This window comes from Diadema antillarum, unplaced genomic scaffold (genome assembly GCF_040938485.1).
Source record: "Diadema antillarum isolate AM-2024a unplaced genomic scaffold, OU_Dant_1.0 seq00001424_RagTag, whole genome shotgun sequence".
NCBI lineage: Eukaryota > Metazoa > Echinodermata > Echinoidea > Diadematoida > Diadematidae > Diadema > Diadema antillarum.
The window spans coordinates 92,077-114,039 of record NW_027272176.1 but is presented as its reverse complement, the minus strand read 5'-3'; the positions used below and the strand labels follow the sequence as shown (position 1 = coordinate 114,039).

General features: G+C 39.5%; 1 protein-coding gene across 3 annotated transcripts in view; it reads right to left on the bottom strand.

Annotated features, from left to right (window-relative positions):
- The window catches only part of LOC139709279 (uncharacterized), a 115,600-nt gene that overhangs the window by 20,380 nt on the left and 73,257 nt on the right, over positions 1–21,963 (bottom strand). The window lies entirely within an intron of this gene.

Here is a 21,963-nt window from a genome sequence, read left to right as displayed (position 1 = left end):
AGAATTTCACAAAACTTAACTTTTTGAATAAAGTGCACAAATCCTCGACTTGTTACTGACATATATTACAGGTAATATTATTCCCCCTGCCTTCTGAAAGAGAGAAGTCAAGTGTTCTTTTGTTATGCGAAAAAAGTGAAAATATGTTGAATTTTCTTTATTCTTTCTATATATCGTTGTACTCATGTGACATCACAAGCTATAGTAGTCTTCTCATCCAGCCGTGACTGAGCAGAAACTTCAAATATTCATAACTTTTGAACGGATTGTCCGATTTTCCTCAAACTCTCAATTATGTGCTCTACTAATATTGATGCATTCACTCAACCCACATGTCTATGAAGGTGAACTTGTCCTTTAAAAACACGCGAAACTCTTCTCATCCGGCAAAGCGCGTAAAATTAGTCACTCAAAAATATCCACTTTTACACAGTATGTGAGCATATAATAATATATCTATTATATATACACATATGTGTGTGTGTGTGTGTGTGTGTGTAATAGAATTTATCGATATTTGCTTGCAAACACAGATACCAAGAAACATAAAAATACCCTGACATGCCATGACCTTGACACTGGAGTTGCCCCATTCTGCGGGCTGTTTGTTGTCACAGGGGAAGGAGGATGCAAAATGCAAAACTTCCCTCCCCTTTGCTATCAACATTAACACCTCCAGAGGAAAAGTGGTTTAAGCTTAGACCCCTGCTGCTGTAATGCGTGGAACAGATATTAAAATCACTAGAAAGTCTAACCTCATTATTCTGAAAGGCATGAGTAGTGTGATTCATTTCTGTCAATAGGGTGGCAGATGACAGCATGACTCTAACCATGCCAACATCATCAAACTTTTGTTTTTTATTAATAAAAACAAGATCAAGGTTTTGCAGTCGCACATTAATTCACGAAATTCACATCAATTTGTATCTCAGGGCTAACAGGCACGATGGACTGACTTGGTGTGTATGCTACCTTTAGCCATGCTTTTTCCAATGCACTGCTACCACTGGTGATAACAATAGCATCTCACAGGCACAGATTTCACTGAAAGATAAATACCTACACGTATAGGGCAAAGATGACACAAAAAAGGGATTACGCTACTGCACATAACACATACATCTCTCCCATGTTTGACGTGCACAGCCAGTCACTTCCAAGGGCACGCTGCGGCCGAGCGACCTCGACGCAACGTGACTTTCATGACGTTGGGCAATCTTGACCTAAATAATGTGTACTTGCGCCGCACATCGGCATGACAACTGCTACACACGGCTTTTATGCTCCCGTTGCCGTCAATGTCACCTAAACGCCTGCCTGCTCTCAAAACAATTTCCGCATGGCTGAGTCAGTTTGAATGCATTCAACCAGTCAGGAAGCCAGGATATAGCTCGTCATCTTCATGTATGGTTCCGCGTTGCGTCTTTGCTAGTTGTGCTATTTAATTTCTTTCTTTTTATTGTAGCCCACAACTGCCACAAAAATAGCCTTCAAAACTACTAAACCAAATAAAAGCAAGCTTCATCCATAGATAAAAAACACACAATCACACACACAATGATAATAAAAGTTGGGCCACGTTTTCCCATGCCATAAACGCTGCTAGGGTTGCAATCAGGGTGGGGCAAAGAATGATTTGATGTGGCCGTAGTATAGACCATTACACCCTGACTGCAAACTCTAAATTATGATGACCAATAAAAACCAGATTCCTAAATTCTGCACGGAGCAAAAACTGTGGAGATAAACATTACCAAGATATCATCATGTGCTGGTAGGAACCAATAAAATCACATCACTCTACTTCTATCAGCATATTCTTATTGATATCAATTTCGCTTGGTATCTAGAACAACTGAGAATGTCATTTTTCATTCTCACACACAGCTCAGTTGTTTAATTGACTTTGCCAGGTAAAATACAAACAAATCTTTCAGATTTTTGTTTTCTTTTTGTTTTCTGACGAGGTTGATATGAGAGTTGTCATAGACGATCATGAAACCACAGAAAACACTATCTCCCACACACACACACCCCCACACACATGGCATAGTATATCACATTTGTAATTGCATATGGACATATAAATACATATATGACAGTGATAATGAGTTGTCATGTCTCAAGGAGAGAGAATGTGATGTCACAGTGTGGGGAAACATAAACCTTGAAATACCACCTGTGCAGTGAATGTCACTGAGCTGTGGGGAAAGCTACCACAAAAGTGGTCTGCTGCCCTCTATGGTTACAACATCAACAGTTGCAAGCACTTGCTTCTGTTGAAAAGTTTGTGATTTTTAGGTCGGAAGAGACTTGTGGTTATAAATAAACCTTACGTGAGAATCAAAATTGTAACGCAGCTCTTTGTGCATATATATATCTGATTTGAATATAGATGGGTGTATAAGAGTTCCCAAAGTCATATTTACCATAATGATTCCATTCTGAGTTGGTGGTTCAGAAGGACTTTTTAAACTTGAAATGAATACTTGGTTTAGTTGCTGTTATCAGGTTAATTTATTTTGTTTTCTTTGATTCACTGTCAAGTTAGATACCTCCTAATTGTACAGGCAAATTTCTCCCGACAGCAGAAAATATTTCCTTCTTAAGTTTGTTTCCATTATCACTTCTACTTACCTCACGAACATCCACATTTCTTGTTTTCTATATTAAATATTCTGTCATCAATCAAACATAGTATAATTATATCTCTTTTAAAGTCATCATTTCTTCTTCTTTTTTTTTCTTGGGGGAGGGGAGAGAGGGAGAGGGAAATTAAAGGATAAAGGAACCATTTCCAAAAGATGGGGGGGGGAATAAGGATGTAAGGGACACAACTATTTGAAAAACATTTCATGAAAGTAATCTACTTGATATTACAAGTTCTTAAAGATATTTAGAGATATTCTTATCTTGTGGCAAATTGCACATCATGTCGACCTACTTCGCGTCTACTCCAACAAACATTTCATGCATGATGACAGCTTCCTACCCAGGAAAAGCACGCAATTTGCCGATTCTCAGCAAATCCCATGTAAATGAAGGTCTACATGCAATCTTCCCTTGCTGAAATTCTACATCCTATATCCTGAATTGTCACTAACATATAAATATTCATTTATGAATCCTGCTGTGTGCAATTGGACTGAAAGTAGACTGAATCACATCCAAAATCAAACTTTCTCTCTCCCAAATTCATCTCTCTGGTATAACCTGCAGAAATGTGCCACGGTTGATGGTGTGCCCTTGTAACAGATTCATTGCATCAGCACTGAGATGAAAAAAGAAAAGAAAAAGAGAGACCTGTAGTACGAAAAAAAAAAGTATTGTTCATTTATTTAGCAGTCATAAAGATACTAGCCTACTTCCAATGACAGATAATGAAAGAAAGTAATATCAAAAGGCTGTGAGTAATCTATTGAATTGACTTTCAACAGGTGGGAAAATGTTGAAACCTCTCCTCCCCCTCCCCCCCAGAAAAAAAAAAAAATGTTCGGTTTTTGTTTCAAATTCTCCTTCATCAATTTATCTGATTTCATTTGCATGTTGATTAATAATGAAATTCGCAGCGGCTCATTGTCTTGCAATAAACCCTTGACATTTAACGACATAACAACCGCTATGACATTGGCTCTGAGTAACACTAAATAGACGCTTTGCTTGAAAAAATGAGGACCTTCCGCCTTTCTCAATACCGACCCACCTGGGTGGTCTCGTCCACATTTAGACAGCTTTGCGGATGAATGCCACTAATTCAAAAAATTAGGCCATCATACTTTGAGATTGTAGGTCCAATGAGTGCCAAAATATTTCTAAACACACGTCATACTGTGCAGCACAGCAATGTAGCCAACAATCCCTCTCTCTCAGTGAGGGGCTAAAGATGAGTATGAGGCTCAAGTCCTGTTTTAACTGATCTCATCAATCCAGAGTTACCATGACAGTGTCTGGGCAATATCTTTTTACCCTGCCTGTTATAATGGTTCCAGCAAAATGTTGCTCGCATGTTGTCGTAGTAACTTTTGCCAAATTCTATCCTATCGCCGGCTAGGGTAATTACCGCGACATCACCCCCCATACACAGCCCTTCTCTTACAATGCTCTCACGGTAACATTCCTTTGATACGCTCAAATCGCATGCACAGTAGTCCAAAAAGAGAAAAACGCCATTCTTTGATTAATGGCATGGATCATAACCACACCCCCTTCGTGCACGAAGGGGTAGGTTGCTATAGAAAATGGAAACCTACCTGGAGAAGGTCTTTGGTGAGTGTCTGGTGAAATGGTATCTCTTGCCCTCTCCTGGGGTTTTATTACCTGAGGTGAGGAATCATGTTCTCTACATGTTGCCGCGACGTTGTCGTGACGTTGTCGGGGTATAAAGGCCTGTTAAAACAGGGCTTGAGTGGAAGGTCTGTGATTGCAGTTGGGATAGCCCTTATATCTCATTGAACTTCATTGAGAAATCTCAGCTATCAGAAGAGAAATACGCTATTCATTGCTACAGTTCCATACACATGTCATTCATGACACAACCAAAGATAAATTTCGGACATAATGTTCCCACATATCTCTTGGCAACAAATGATGCCAACTCCTTCAGGCAACAGAAGAATTAGGATCCTGGGTTGTTAGGGTGCAGAGGTAATTTTTTTTCCCCCTTGCATTCTGGGCTACTGAATGATAAGAAACCACATGAGGACACTATGGCTGTGTTTATCATCTTTCTTATGTATGTTTGAAACATGTTTCAATACCCACTATCAAAACGAGTTTGTAAAGGCCTTGCGGCTTGGGTTTCTCAAATTGTTGCACTTATCATCTCTGTCGAGAGTCAATTGGGAGTCCTTCTCACTGGTGCAGCTCCACTGCACAGTTTGACCTGTGGAGCTGAGAAGTGTCCTTGGTAGTGGTTGGTATGGGCAGGTCCGAGCTATATAAATGCATTTCAAAATGACATCATGTTTATCAACTCTACAGAAACGCATTACTGGCTCAAACGCATTTGATCACACTTTTTTGGGGGGCGTTTCAGAAACATGGTTCTTGCTCAAAGGTGAACTTTGCAATTTCATGTGTGTTTTTTTTTTTCAGCATTTCAGAAATGCGTTGCTAACCCCATAATGAAAACAGCTTTATCAACTGCCGAAAACTCCCTAAAAATTGTTGGAAACTTCAATTCTGCACCAGACGGGAGTTGATAAACACACTCATAGGTGATATCATCATTTTGCTAGCGAGTGATATAAAATCTAATGCTAGGCACTAGGGGCAGGGCAGAAAACATTCAAAATTTCCATCCAAACGGCATGCCATACTGCAGAGGGATCACATAACCTCCCAGATATAGACGTCACAGCCCAAGGTTAGACCACTCATGCCTGTTCTTCCCAAAAACAAAGTTGTCACATCCCATATCATATATCTGGGTCTGAAACATAGTTACCCTCATCTCCAATATATCTTGGTAGCCATTTACAAGGCAACATCACAAAGACCACAGCACAGCTCCACATGGCAGTACCTCATCTGTCCAATACATATGCAAAGTTGCTCTGTCAATTCTTAATACACACTGCCTCCTGTAATACTAATCTACTACATTTTCTACACGCATCATAAATCACCAGTCACTCAGATCAGTTTTTGTTTTTGTTTTGTTTTTCTTTTTCTAATCATGGTAACAATGTCATTGTTCTGTCTTGGAGGTATCATTTTGCCCAAACGCGTTCTCCCATGCGAGAACACGCCATCATGTTATGCCCACGGGAGAACGTAACAAATGATTCACCATCGCATGATCATGTTTATCCAATCACCCGCCGGAATTTGATGAACCCATAAATAACATCAGCCCACATGATTTCTCTGGTTGGTAAGTTTTCTACTTTATTTCCCATTTTTGTGCCCTTGATCTGCATACTACACTGTAGTCATAGAACAAACACAACTCTCACAGATATACATGTAAATCAAAAAGAAAACGAAACAAAAAAAAAACATAAAAAGGCAAACAAACTGCATGGAGGGGAAACATGAAACTCATTCATCATTTCCCATTCGGACAGATCAATATTTGCTGGTAATACACCACTTTCGCTGTTGCTTTTCCTGTGGAAATATACACACATATCTGCCTAAAAGTGCTTGATGAAAGGTCATTCCAACACATATCCTTTCTTTAACTCAATGGTGGGGGGGGGGGGGGGGGGGGAGGAGATAGAGTTGTGAACATTTGGTGCTACTCAGATTACAATGTCAAGTCTTAAAGGACAGGTTCACCTTAATATACATGTGCATTGAGTGAATGCTGCAATGTTAGTAGAACACATCGGTGAAAGTTTGGGGAAGATCAATCAAGCTGTGAAAAAAAAAACAACAACTAATGAATTTTTAAGATTTCATTGCCACCATCAATGGATGAGAAGACTACAATGGCTGGTGATGTCACAGGTGTAGAACAATTTATAGAAAATATGAAGAAAATTCAACATATTTTCACTTTTCTCGCATGATAAAAGAGTACTTGACTTGCCTGTTTCAGAGGTCATGGGGGAATAATATTACCCTCAACATATGTCAATAACAAGATGAGGGAATATGTACTTTATTTTTGAAAAAAAAAGACTACTTGGGAGATTTCTCTTTAAATTTTCCTAATATCATTTTACACACGCGACATCACAAACTGTAGTAGTCTTCTCATCCAGCAGTAATTGCACAGAAATTAAAAAAGTCATAACTTTTGAACAGATTGGCTGAATTTCCTCAAACTTTCACTGAGGATGTCTTCTACTGATATTGCTGCATTCACTCAATCCTTACGTATACTAAGGTGAACTTGTCCCTTAAAGGGGATGATATAGTCTTGGTTGAGATGGGGCTTCAGGTTTCCAACTCTTTTTTGTGTGAATTGATGAAAGACCTTTGACCTTTTGGCAAGAAACTTCCCAAAAAATATATATTGGGTAATACATGCCATACATCAAGTTTAAAAAAAAAAAACCTTTAGCCTATTGCATTTTAAGGAAAGTAGTGATATTTTGAGGAGTTGACCTTGACCTTTGACCCTCTGACCTTTGACCCATGACCCCCAACTTCCCTAGATAATCACTTCCCATCGGTACAAGCATATATACTAAGTTCCATGAAGATACCTTGAACCATTTGCGAGATATGGAGAAAAACATGAAATTTCAATTTTTTTTCACAAAATAAACCTGTGACCTTTGACCTTTGACCCTGTGACCCTAAAATCCACACAAAGTATTATCCCCCAAGGATATACCCTCATACCAAGTTTGATGTAAAACCACCACACGGTTCTTGAGATATCGACAAAAACAAAACGGGACGGACGGACGTACGGACGGACGGACGGACGGACGGACGACCCGAAAACATAATGCCTCCGGCCACTTCAAAATCTCTTATGAAATATGAAAGAGCATGTAATTATCATGGCTGAGATATCCAAAACAAAGGGATCCTAATAAAATGTGGGACCTACCTTTTATTAGGATTGCTTTGTTTTACTTTGTTTTTGGATATCTCGATCATTTCAAAACCAATTTTCATCAAATAAACTTTGAATTCCTCTTAGAATCATATGCTCCTCAACATTCCATTGAGTGATTTTTAAGTATCTCTAAAAAATTTAAAAGCTGAATTCTCACTTCAGCCAATACTATACAAGCCCTATAATGTATTGGTTTTTTAATATTACTAGAAAAAAAAATGGGGATTGTGTGGCTAACATGTGTGTATTGGGATAGTGGGAGTGAAACAGCAGGCAAAAGTACATTATACATATCATGTGACAACAGAGAATAAACCACATATTTGCAGCAAGATCTATGACCCCGTTTACAGTGCGAGGCTCGGCTGCGGCTCGGCCGCAGCCGTGTCCAGCCCCGCTTCAGTGTAAACGCGCAAAAGGCCAAATGCGAGGCCAAAATTGGCCTCGCATTTGGCCTCGCTCTGGAGGTGGTCTCGGCCGCGGCCAAGCCGCGGCTGGGCCCTGCCTTTTCTTGGTGTAAACGCAAACTGGGCCAAATGCGCGGCCAATTGCGCGGCCAGTTTTAGTCTGGCTTCCAAACCCTCTGCCTGTATCTTTCGCTATTCAGGATATTAACCCCCTTAACGTCGAAAACTAGTATAGTTTAAGGTGGTTTTGTCCTGCAAAGGATTCTTTCCTTCGGCAAAGGCCTTTGCCCGAACGGCGACTTCGTCGCCACGGAATTCATTTGGCAAAGGGTCTGAAAACCAGACAATACCAAATTGCATTTGTTTACAAGCAGAGCGCCACTACGACAATATATTGAAAGGTTTGAATCAAAAGCGCAGCCGAGCCCGGCAGTGTAAACGGACAAAATTGCGGGGCTCGCCTGCGCAATTGAGGCCGGGCTCGGCCGCGGCCGAGCCTGGCCCCGCACTGTAAACGGGGTCCAAGTCTCAGGCACAGCAACATACGGCACGCAGGGCAATGTTAACCGATATGCCTCTGTGTGCTGTTATTCAACCCATGCACATTTCACAGCAGCTGTGACAGTGCACGGAATGTACAATGACCATCTCAGAGGTGTACTTTTCATCAAAAGGCCGGTCTCTTCAGTTGGTAGGCCTATACCTCCTTTGACATGACTAAATGCAAACAAAAATATGATATTCTTCCTTTCAAATTATGCTACAGTTTGTGACACCATGGCAACATTGACGTTTTGAAGAGGAAGAAATTTTGGGCTCTTATATATGTATTATCTATCTATCTATCGATATATATATTATCTATCTATCGAGATATATATATATGAAAATTCCAACAGGCATATTTGTCTCGTTTAATAATGTGAACATTTAGAATTCCATTGCTGTGTTCATTTTATTACATTTCCTCAAAACTGTAGGGCCTAATTCTTCTACTTGTTCGGTTTTACTCTTTCTGATGAAGTGAACTTAACAAAGGAAAGAAAGTGGTGGAATTCTCTTTAAACTCGTACAGAGGTGAAGATGCCTTGACATGGCACATGATTATTATGTATTGAGAGATAGAATCAACATATTTCTAAACCAAACTCGAAAAAGGTTTGACAAAACTTTTTCAAGAACACCATTTTCATTCCACGCGTTCTGAGTGAGCTTAAAAAACAACAACACACATACACACACACATTAAAAACAAATACACCAATCTCACTGCAAGGAAGTTTCAGGAAAGGGATTCAATCCCCTTCCCCCCCCCCCCCCCCAAAAAAAAAAAAAAAAAAAAATCCTACAAACCACACACAATCGACAGTACAGCCTGGAGAGCAGGCTAGGGAGACGCAAGAATGTGTTCCAGCTCTGTACCAAGCCTACTGCTGGGTATGTACACTGGTCACTGAGGGGGGCATGCAAAGGGCAAGTGGCCGCAAAAGATTGATAGACCCATTCATGCTTTTATACATAGAAGGAGGCCATGGCCATGGGGTAGAATTAGTCTAAGACAAACAGACCTCAAGCAGGCACAAGCATGAGTCAATAGTTGTTTGAAGATTACCAACAATTGAGTATCGACTCCGCCGAAAACTCTTTTTCACCTACCAGAAAGCAAGGAATATGGCATTATCACAGCAATAATAGGGATACACTCGGTGTTTCATGGTCTCAGAAGTGCTGCCTGTAGGGCAACACCCATATAGAGTCTGGTTCAGCAGACTAGCTTCATTCAGCAGGGATCCAGAAAAGAGGTCAAGTCCGAATTCATTGTTTCAACACAAAGGAATATACCATAAATAGACAGAAATGTAGTGAACCATCCATTCAGTATTGCACTTTGAAGGCCTAAGCTATAGATGCAAATTACTTTAGTACAGTGCAAAAGTAATCTATAGCCTTAACTTAGAAGTTTTTGTAATTTCTTTACTACTCAAAGAACTCATGAACTCTTTTGTACTAAACTACAACTCAAACAGCTAACAATTCTTTTCTAAGAAGACTCCTTAAAGAATAATTTGTACAAAGAACAAGGGAAGAATGCATTTTTTTTTCTTAATGAGAGAGATAGAAAGAGAGAGAAAGATACATAGTTATAAAAAAAAATATTGCATGGGAAAGTTAAATTCACTCCTTAACAAAATCCTTTGAAGATATTACAGATATTTCAGAGTTGGATTTTTTTTTTCTTCTGAAAAATACAAAATACAACTTAACTGCCATAGAAATAAAGTAGGCCTACTTTGAGTACATCAATTATCTGCAATACATCTCACGATGTAAGAAAATTATGTTGTCTGTATGTGTGAAGGTAAGAAGGAAAGTATAATATGAGTGTTTGTGTATGCGTGCATGTCTACATGTAGAACAATATAAAACTGACAAATGCCACCAGTATTTCCTTTTGGAAAGGGGAATTCCACACCAATTACAAGTTAGTCTGAAGAGTAAGAGTAACTTTTTACAAGCACAACAGTATTATTAACAACTTTATCAAAACTGTATGAAATTTAAAGAGAAGTTATGTAATTTTAATCATCTTTACAAAATGGTTCTCAAACAGTCAACATGAATGCAAACAATCGACCTGATGACATCACTGTCTCACAACTTGCCATACAGTTTGTCCATAAAAATCTTAAAATTTCTCATTTTCCTGTCGTTGTTGTTGTTGTTGTTCAAACACAATTATGCCCCAGTCTCAAATGCATATCTGTCTGATCATTACTTTGAAATAATTCAGCTAGGAATAACATTATGTTTTTACACTTTTATAGCAGAAGAATTAAATGTTCATATCTTTTTAATGCACATGATTTATAAAACTATTTGCTGCTGACATCATCAGCCCAGTCATTCACATATCAAAATCAATTGTCTGAGAACTGTTTTTCAATAATTGACAGATTTCTAAAAATGTCCTAACTCCTTTACCTTTGCTCCCACTTTGACAAATTTTCATGGTTGTACTGACAAAATTGTACTCTTCCTTTTCAGGCTAACTTCTAAATTGGTCTGGAATTCCCTACCAGCGGCCAAGCAGTAACCACACAACATGATTCTGACCTTGTCACCCATAAACCAAACTTCTTCGTAATCGTACAAAGGGAGGTGGGCCAAAGGTTCCCATCTTCCAGGCAACATTAGTATCACCACTTCCTGGATGAATCTCATCCACCTCCTCCTCCCCCCCCCCCCCCCCCCCCACTTTACTTTGACCATGGCTATTACCGTCTTGTCATCAAACCAGCAAAATGTTATAATGCTAGTCTGCACACTGGCACTGGTCCAACAGTCCACACCAGTGAAAATCAGTGTCAGACCAGTAAAAATCACTGTTGGACCGTTAACTTCTTCAGGAATGGACCATTGAAAAAATGACAAACTGGGTACCTACTGGTCCGCCAGGGACAGGTTGGACCAGTAGGAAAAATGGGTTAGTGTGTAGCCCTGCGTAATGCTACAACTACATGAGAATAAGTTGCAAATAGCTGTACTCCCTTTCATTAAAAACAACAACAACAACAACAACAACAACAACAACACTCAATTGTCGACATTGTATGTGCACCACTAGCAGTAGCCATGGCAACATCATCAACGATCAAAAGTGACTGGTTTTCACTGAACCCCTGCCAGGGTAACTGCCATTTTTGTAAAATAGCATAATCACACCCTTCTTCACAAAGTGGGCCAAAGGTGCCATAATTGACGACTGACCCCCTGGGCACAAGCGTATCTATGCCTGGGATAAAGTCTATAAATTTCTCTGTGACATTCTACCAGCATCAAAATGAATCAGCTTGATTGCACATTCTAATCACATCAAAATACTGGCTGAGTTTATTAGCAGATGACCTTGACCCCTGACCTCTGAACCTCACGAGATATATCCATGACCTGATCAGCATATGATATTGCCCTGTCACAGTTATTGGCTGATGGCTCCCTTCAGAGACATGATCTGTTCCCTGGACACAGGGCAAGGTAAATCTCTTCCTGTCCTACCTGAAAAGCAGAAAGAGCTCGTTCCGATACTGACCAGAGGAGAAATCCTAACCAATTTCAGGAATACAACGAATTTTCACACTCTTCAACCCCTTCCCTTCAACCCCTTCTCCCAGGTGTGCTAACCCGCCCTCCTTTTCAAGGAAGCTGGCCATTTTGACACAAGACCCATATCTCCTTCTTTGCATTTTTCTAACATTCTCTCCAGATTGGCAAAGTGTCTTTGCAGTGTTTCCAACAACACACATTAACACAAACAGACAAATTCCAGCTCAATCATTATGGGTGCCTCCTGAGACACAGTCATTGCCAAGGTGAGGAGATCGAGCTCCCTCCCGGCTTGCTAGTAAAAATTTCGCCAACTTGAATGGGTCTGCAGCATTCCTCTATCTATAAAAACTTGACCTATTGACCTTGTGGGGGTCAAGGGTCGTGTCAGGGGTCAGGACATCAAGATCTCATTCAGAATGGGATACAGCACTCCAGAGGATCAAGGGCTTCGGTCTAAAGAATGAGCGAAAATATCCCATTTTGACAGATAATGCTTTTGGAGGTGCCTTAGGAGATCAGTGACTGATTGCGAAAGCCGAACAATTTTGTCTAATTTATGTATGTAACGTTACTGAAAGTTCAGAAAGAAGCAACCAAAATTTCCATCCATCAATTACAGTAGGACCTCAATTATCTGGCCACGTTGGGACCAGCGGGCCTTCCGATAATCGGATAATCCATTTGGCTGCATAAGAGAGATATGCTTAAATACAGTGCTTTCTAGCATATCATGCTAGGGGTATACACATGTTACTACCAATTTATCAACATTATGATTACCTGCATGGCATTTTCATGTTTCATACTTCATATAGTACGGGAAAAAAGAAAAGAAATATAAGTAACATATCCCTTCATGTATTGTTTGTTTGATTGATACTGACTGACAATGAGATCGATATTGCAAAGTGTCAAATATTGCTGCTGCATTGTACTGTAACCACTGCTGTCAACCCGGTGCCAGTGATGAGTGCGGCACCAGTCATTGGCAATGTCTCATGAACTGACTTAAATGTTATGGTTCGCTGCGATGATTGAAATATGTCCCGTTGTGCATTTGCACAATGGTGTAACATGTGTTTGTTTTGAGTGAGATTTGGCACTGAAAACATATGAAAACATTAAAAAAAATGTCAGCAGTCGATGTCCGCATAACAGAGAATCTGGATGATTGATGGTCAGATAATCGAGGCCCTACTGCAGTTGTCGCTTGCTTGTTGCCAAGTGCTAATAATATAAAAAATTTGCCTCCCCTTTTTGCTGTTCTGTGAGGGTGTGTGAGTGTGCATGTACATTTCATCAAAATTAATTACATACATGATGAATGCGCAAAGTCCCTGGCTGTAACTGGAGTTTAGAGCTAAAGAGCATTGGGAACTCCCTGCTGCTATCTCAGCCTTATTAAGGTTATGCCATAAAGAAATAGCCTGCAATTATAAGCAATGCTCTGAAATGTATTAATCACAAAGTATAAAAAGCTTAAATGTCCCCATGTAACTATAATGAAAAGATAGATGCAGTATGACAAATACACAAGGTCCCCTTCTTTTGCTAACTTGTTACTTAAGCCCAATTTTTTACGCCACAAAGTCGCATACCCTATTCGAAGATGAATTGTGTTTGTGAGCATGCGTGCACCACTGCCTGTTTTGTTTGTTTACTTGCACATGAACAAGTTGATTGTTACACCAAGACCCATTTTGTCTAGCTTTAACCCCACTTTACCTTCTCAATTAACACATGTCCGTAAAGCTGCAAAAAGCGCATAACACCGCGTTCTAATTACGTGCTCATTGTCACTCATCTAACCCAATCCAGGGGTCCATTTTCAATATCTGATGAGGGAAGAGTATATCTCTACCATCACCTTAATTGGTTCAGGTTGATGTCATAAATATTGCAAGAGTTTACATGCAGCTCTTCAGGGCCTTCATGATAAAAACTGACAAAATTTGGTGCCAGTAGTTGTCATTAGGCTTCAATGTCATGCATCGTCCTCCCTGCCTTTCTGGCAATGAAAAACAAAACAAAACAAAACAAAACAAACAAAATCCCCAAGAAGACATCTCATATTCATTTTCATTTTCTAGTAACTTTACAAAAGTTTTATGATGGGCCCTGTGTGGGGAAGACCAGAGCAAAGTTCTCTTTGTTACTTTTGGAGACTGCTTGGAGGAAGTGGTGAAGATTTGGTGGAGTGGTGAATTTTATGTGATATGCTGATAATGGCTGATATTTCCAGGTACAGTTCTGGGAAAATCTTTAAAAAAAAAATCTTTGAAGGTTTGTTTGTTTGCTTTTTTAAACTTAAGTCATTCAGACGTCATTAAAAAAAAAAAAATGTCTTTGTTGAATAGGTTTTTGACACTTTGTCAAAGGACTGAAAAAGTGAAGTATCACATTTATTTCTGAGCCTGAAATACTCCAAAAATAATAGATCTTCATCAAATCAAATGGAGATGTATTATCTATGTTTATTGTCTTGAATTTTCAAATTCTCCTTGAGATACAAAGAGAGGAGGAAAAAAATCAACAAAGGATGCTACAAACCCATGTGCCTTCTGGTCCACTAGCAATTAAAACTCAGTCTAGCACGTATAGCAAGATGAATGGGTCCTTGCCTGTTAAAAGTACGAGCCGCTCGATCAAATGCTCATTTGAACAACTAAGAAAATCTTTCTCCCCACCCTCCTATATTGTGGGGGGGGGGATCTGTAATGTCCAATAACATATCCCAACATGCTCCCTCGCTGATGAACTTGATATAATAGTAACAGGTTAAAAGTTTGGACAAACTTTAGTGGCAGTTCCTCATGACATACTCCTCAAACTTTGTTGTGGATCAGAAATTGAAAAAAGAAGACAAGCTACTGGTCTTACACACATGATTGGGGAAAAAGGAAAAGGAGAATGAAACCCTTGAAAGGGGGGGGGGGTGGGGGGGGGGGGGCGGAGAAAAACAGGCTGGAAAGGGGTGATGGACGGACAGGGAGGGAGACACAGGAGAGACCGAGACATTATGATTAAGAGTGTGGGAGTAAACTCCCTGGAACTCACACCGGAAGATCGACTCTCCGTACCCAGACTTGCTAAGGCCCATTTCCCCTGCGTCCCTGACGGTGTCTGGCCGAATGGACGAGCAAACTCTGGATTTTCATTTGCTAAAAACAGACCAGAATCTATTTTTGTGCTTTGTTTTCTTTTTTCTTTCCCCTGCTACTTTTGTGTAACAGCAACCCTACTGTTCTACAACACCGATGCAAACACAAAGGGGAGAAAAAGCACTTCAGAGCATACGTTGGTGAAAATTCAACAAACTGTGCTTCAAAAGCACGGAATATTGGAAAACTGAAACGACATGAAATTAATAAAACAAACAAAAAAATGAGATAGGGACAATTTAGGTTACAATACTGAGATGCTCTATGTTCTTTAAAGGTATCTTTAATAGTGGTGTCTAAGTAACTTTTTTCATTCTAATCATGAGACAATCAAAAGTACTCTTTACCATTGGGAGCAGTGATTTAAAAATGTTTGAATTACCACATTTGATGCATATGTGTAGGTCATTTGTAACACAAACAATCCTACCATATAAGAATTTTATAAGAAAGCCTAAAATATATGGATATATCACTATTTTTCTCACTAATCCATAACAGTAGACGGTTCAGTCTAGAAATTTTATTTAACTATTGTTTACATTATGTATATTCAATAATACTTAACATTGATTACATTGATAATTTTTTTTTACACTAGTTGTTTCTCTCCCTAACTCAGAATTTTAAAACCATTTTGAAGCACTAAAGCTGGGTTTCTGTTTAATCTGCAAATGGTAAATGATGCCTTGAAGTTTGTCCTCTCCTCCGCACATCAAACTCTACGAAAGAGATTAAAAAACTATGGTGGTCAATTACACAAGAAGAGGGGTTGACTGGCTTTAGAAAAAGCTTATATCAATTGCACTTACATTTTGCCTTCTTTGTTTCATTTTTTTTTTTTGCATCCTTGCTGTCAATGTCAACATCAATTTTAAACTCAAATGATATCCTTCAAAGTGTGACTGCACTCATCTAACCTCAAAATGGTAACTAAATTTGACAAATTGCTACTCAAGTACTAAGTAGTTCTCTGATTGCTTTGGTATCCCCTCAGGCAACAAAAGCAATATTCTCCTTTTATACGTTTGCAAGTGACAATGAAAATAAATTTTGTGAGAAAAGTATTCTCCGCTTAATCAAGTAGTGTGTGGCAGAGCATTTTTTTACCCGATTAAGCGAAGTACCCAATAAACCGGAAAGCATATATTAATTCATTCATAATGCAGTTACCACATACTCTCAATGGAGTAAGTTTATTCTTCATTTTTCCTCAAGAGCTAGCTACAGGCACGTGTACAGTGACAAGCGTGTCACGGTGTGTTTGTGCTTGTAATGTGTGTGGTGCTCAGGTTCTACACTGCATGCATAACTGCGCCTACTTGTACCAGGGATATCAGTCGTACACTGCACATTTAACATTTTACAACATCAATGCAAGCTATCTATCGACTTTCAACACCTCAGAGTTTCTTCAGAATGTATGTTTACACAAATTTTAAAGGCTTTCTGCGGGGAAACTATGGAAATAGATCAGGTTAATCTGGAAAATTCCTACCCGATTAACTGGTAAATATAACATGCATCGGAAACTCTTTTTCAGCTTGTAAGTCAATTAAGCGGAGTACCAGATTAAGCGGAGAGTACTATATCAACCTCTGAACCATGGCAAGGGGCTCACCTCTCTTGAAGACGAGATTGAAATAAAAGTTTTCATCCTGCTCATAAATTCTGTGGTACCTAACAATGTCAAACAAAAGGAAGGTGATGACAGCTACCTGGAAATGCTTTTGAAATCATCAAAGTCAAAAGAAAACTCACCAGTGACCAAACTTTTGGGAGTACTGCAGGCTCCAACTCAATGAACTGTGAATATAACAAGCCTTCTCCCTTGACTGAAGTGACCATATGCAAGCTTCTCAACCAACATCTGCGACAGACTTTCACTCGACTGGACAGATGTACGGAGCCACGCTCTCCTTTTTCCCTCGCCGAAATGTTCTACGTAGAATTTCCCTTCAATCACCACCGTTTGGACATACATAAGTACCAAACATGAGCCATTACGGTATCCAATTCATTGCCACAAAACGGCTTCAGCCATCTCTGCTATCCCGCCCCCCCCCCCCCCCCCCATCCCTCTTGAAAGTGAAACCACTTTGACCACACTTGCCTTCTTTCTGCTCTGTGGTCACAGCAAAAGAAAAGCCAAATGTGTTCCCCTTTTCCACGAAATTCAATCACATTCTTTTCAGGGATTCATACAGCAAGTCAGGTTCAAAGTTTACTATGGCTAAGTAAAGGTGATGAAGTGGTGGTGGGGGGGGGGTTAAAAGGGTTATAAAAATGGGTACAAAAGGGAGGGTGGGGAAGAATGGGATGATGATTCAAAACTCTGACATGCAAATAACAAATACCATCCAATGCAACAAAAATGTTGTTTGCATAGATTGTTAGCAATATGTATTTCCCCCCCCCCCCTTTTTTTTTTGTGTTTAAAGCATGTGCATGAGGAAAAAAATGTTTGGAATGAAGGAAGGATATGAAGTTTGGTCTGTTGGTTTTAAGTCAGGAGGCTGATCTGTGATAACAAGCTAAAGTCATGACTTACAATGACTGTCCACTCATTCACTGGCATAGAAGTTCTACACACACAGAGTATAATACAACAAGAAGGCAAAATCCTAAGTTTATCTTGTTTTTTTTATTTTCTATTGTCTAGGATGCTAATGTTTCTTGCCCAAGTTCTATCAGGAATGAAGGGTATGCAATGAGAAAGTGTGGTATAGTAATACTAGTATGCAGCACATCTTGGGCTCACACCTGTAAATAAAATGGACTGTCCCAGACTCCTTCACAAATTCATACCAAAGATACCAAAATAAATGAAGAAAAAAATTAACTAAAAATCAATGATGTAGTTTGGCAAAAAACTGAATAGCTGTAGATATTGAGTATGAATTCCTCTACAAACTGCATTTTGGTTGGAAGATGAAAGCTTTTCTGATGGAATTTGAGGGGACTATATTTCATTGGGTATGTGTACGGAAAATAGGTGATTTTTTGAGTGACAAGAACTCGTAGTCTGGCTTTGCGGACCCTTGGACAGAATTTGAGCAGAAGAACCCACTTTGGAAATTTGATGGATGAAAGGGTATATCTCACTTATCCAGGTTAGTGAAGATGAAACATCTCATTTCTCCCAGCTATTTAACAGAATTTTTGAAATTTGAATTTTAACACACGTCTCTATGGGAAATTATTTACCCACGTGAGCCCTCTATATTCATACAACCCACTGACGCCATATGTGACCCGCTACAACAAAAGGATCCGAAAGTCGGGGGAGAACAATTTTCTAAAAATTGCATAACATTATTTCCTTACTCTTCTACTTTAATTTCATATATAGCAGAACTCATAAAAGCACTCAGTTGCGGAGACATCGGTGATTTTATTAGTGCATGTCAAGTGGTTGAGGAAATCACAGTTTCGAGAAAAACGCCTTCAAAGTTATCCTTCCGACGCTATCATGATCAAGGGGAGGCGAGACAGCCTTCATCGCTTGACAATAGAAGGTATGCTCCTAGCAACCTCCGCGATGTTCATTCAAGCTTAGCGCCAGCGGTCTACGCACGACCAATCAGCAATCGGGATGCCACGCACTGACAAATACGATCACTCCCTCGTTGCTAGGGGCGGAGTCTAGCAGCGGCGGTAAATCCAAATCTTCGGACACATTTCTGTTACGTTGAAAGTCGGAAAATCATGGTACAGAAAAACGCTGATTTTTTGCCTTTCCTTTGATCATTTAGCTTTGAAATTTTGGCAGATGATAGACAAAACATTAGAGTACATAATTATGCCAAAAAACAAAATCCGATTGTTTTGACCAATTTTGATGATGTGACTTCAAACTCGATTTTCTCGGCATAGCCGTCAGCGACTTTAGGATCCTTTTGTTGTAGCGGGTCACATATTGTTCTCATTGGTGCATCCTCACTATGTAAACTTACTACACAGTCCCACGTATTCAACCTGATGCAGTGTCACTTATGAAGTTGTTGGTCTCTCGCTTTGCTAACTCTATCCTGCAAAGATGCATACAGAGTGCCTTTTCAAGTTTTTGGAAAAATTCAGTGAAAAGGGGTCTGAGCTTCAAGATCCTAGCAGAATCTTCTTCAGAGGAAAAATGACCAGAGTTATCGGATAGGCCTACAGCAAAGTTCATTCTGAACACCACAGAGATGACAAATGTTGATGGAACATATATACTTGTGAGATATAGCAAGATCATGAGAAATTTGGTTTGAACCCAACTTTCCATCCCCCCCCCCAAAAAAAAAAAAGAAAGAAAAAATTCACAGCAGAATGAGGTTAGCAGGGACATACTCTCTACGGTTTAATCTATGTCATTATGGTTTGTCTGGCATTCCGTAAGTTTAGATTCAAGATTTGGGGAGGAAATTCCAAACTTTGTTCCATAGCTCAGACACTGCACTACCAACTTTCACTTTCATGGGACCACCAGTACCTCTGTCATTGACAGAGTCAAGGGCAATCTCTCAATCTTGGGCCTCAGGAGGTATTCTCAAGGAACATTTCTGGCATGCCTACATTTTTCTTCAATGATTTCCACTGTATTTTCCTCATTTTAGAATCCCTTCCTGTTCTAATCTGATGATATAAAGCTTCCATACATGGTGTCACAAATGCCACTTGGAGTTCAGTGAGAATAACATAAAAGCTATCTAACAGTCATGCCTGTTCCATCTCCCCCCTCCCTTTTCTTTTGGAAAATTTTCAGCACACGGATACTCGGATACCACAAATTACCACATGAACTTTGCATGAAAGTATTTATGTGTACGATATGAATGTATTTATGTTACCTATATATCTATGTATATATGAAAGAAACAGATGAGACAACTTCGCTTTTCTGTTACGGACAGCAGTCTGATCTCGCGTTCATGTCTCTGGCAGCAGGAAATATGCGAGGTGACTGGCAGTGAAGGGTGAAGGGTGTTCATTATGTATAATGTCAGGGCGATGTCTTTGAGTGATGCTACCTCCCTTGATGCGAAACAACATGTTTAATGGATGTGGCTGTGTGCCCATGGAAGTGTCATTGGAGAGCCATACTTTTATTTCTAGAGAGACAAAGTACAGCCTTGCACACCGTAACCGTCCAACAATTTTGAATTCCATGGACACACGGACATAAACATGCCCCTCCCCCTCCCTCCCCCCCCCCCAAAAAAAAAGAGTGACAAAAAGAATACTAAATGAAGATCAACAACAATTGAACAAGCATATGGCCAAAAAAAAAAAAAAAAATGCAGTTACACACAATCACAGCCTTCTTGTCCCGGAAATATACTTGATCTTATGCCAAATGACAGATTTTCTCCAAACATCGAAAGTCCTCATCTTTAACAAGAGCACCAAGTCTGTTTTGTATACAGAATGAAACCAATGATGCTGGACAGTCCAGAGGTGCCAATAAATGCTAGACTAAACCACCTACACTGAGGGGCTTAAAGATACCACATTTGAAAACTTCTGGACAATCGAGTGGTCACTGATGTCCTTTGTCTCAATTTCTACAAAGTTTCATTTGTTTCACTTTTTTTTTCATACGAAATAGCTTTCTTGTTGAGTACGGTTCTCACAATGTTCTCACTGGAGTGGTCAGCAAATGCACAGTACATAAAATCTAGAGACAGTTTCAGTTTCAGGGACCTATCGACAAAACATACCACTGATATCAAAGAAACACTTGAAAAGTGAAAGTTTCAGTACAAGTATGCATAATTGCTTCTTCAGTGTCATTGCTCCTTCCTGCCTTGAAGATCTCTATGTATTTTTTTTTTTGATTGGTGACCCCTGCTGGTAAACTGCCATTTGTCTTGACAAATAATTTCCATAGGTCAATTGATTAACATTGGTCCTGAAGTTATTTCAAATCTTTTTTTCTTTTTTTTTCATAGTGAATTCTGGGTGGGCTTCAACACAATAGGCCGGTTTACAAGCGCATTCAAATTTATGGATGTTTCTTAAATCCTGACATAAGTTACATTCAGACGGTGATCCTTAACCTCAAGGAAAAGCTTACTTCGAGTGTAAGCTCGTAGTAAGTATGGAATGCCAAGTGTCCCATGGTCTCTTTCGTCACAAAATAACAATTTTGTGATGAAATCATTTTTTATCCCGATGGGATCCCATTTTCTATCCCGATGGAATCCCATTTTCTTTGCTCAATTTTCCACAGAGAAATTATTTTTTGTTGACAAGTGACAACATCGTTATTTTGTTGACAAAATTGTCATTATGTGACAGAATTGTTAATTCATCAGGAAATTGTCATTTAGTAATGAAAGAGACCATGCGACACGTGGTGCCCCATACTTATCTTCCAGCCTATCCTTGAGGTTATGGATCACCGTTTGAATGTAAGCTATTCTATCAACCGGTACCTCAACAACTTTTTAAATACTTGAAATTTAATTTGCATAGACATTGGTTTTTGCTACGTTGGGCAAATGTTGCGCATTCTTTCTGGGTTGTTAAGAAGAACCATTGTCAGAAAGGCATGCACAAAATTTGAATTTGTCAGTAAACATGTCTATTCAAAAGGGAAAACTTAGCATAACTACTGTATACACTGAATATTTCGCGAGGTTTTTATTTTCGTGAATTTCGCGAGTCAGGTGCTATTCGGGAAATTAAAGGCACGTGAAAATATTGACTCTGATCCCGATGTGAATGTGACGTATGCGTGTACACTTCTCCGTTCAGTACAGGACTCCCCGATGGCGAATTTAAC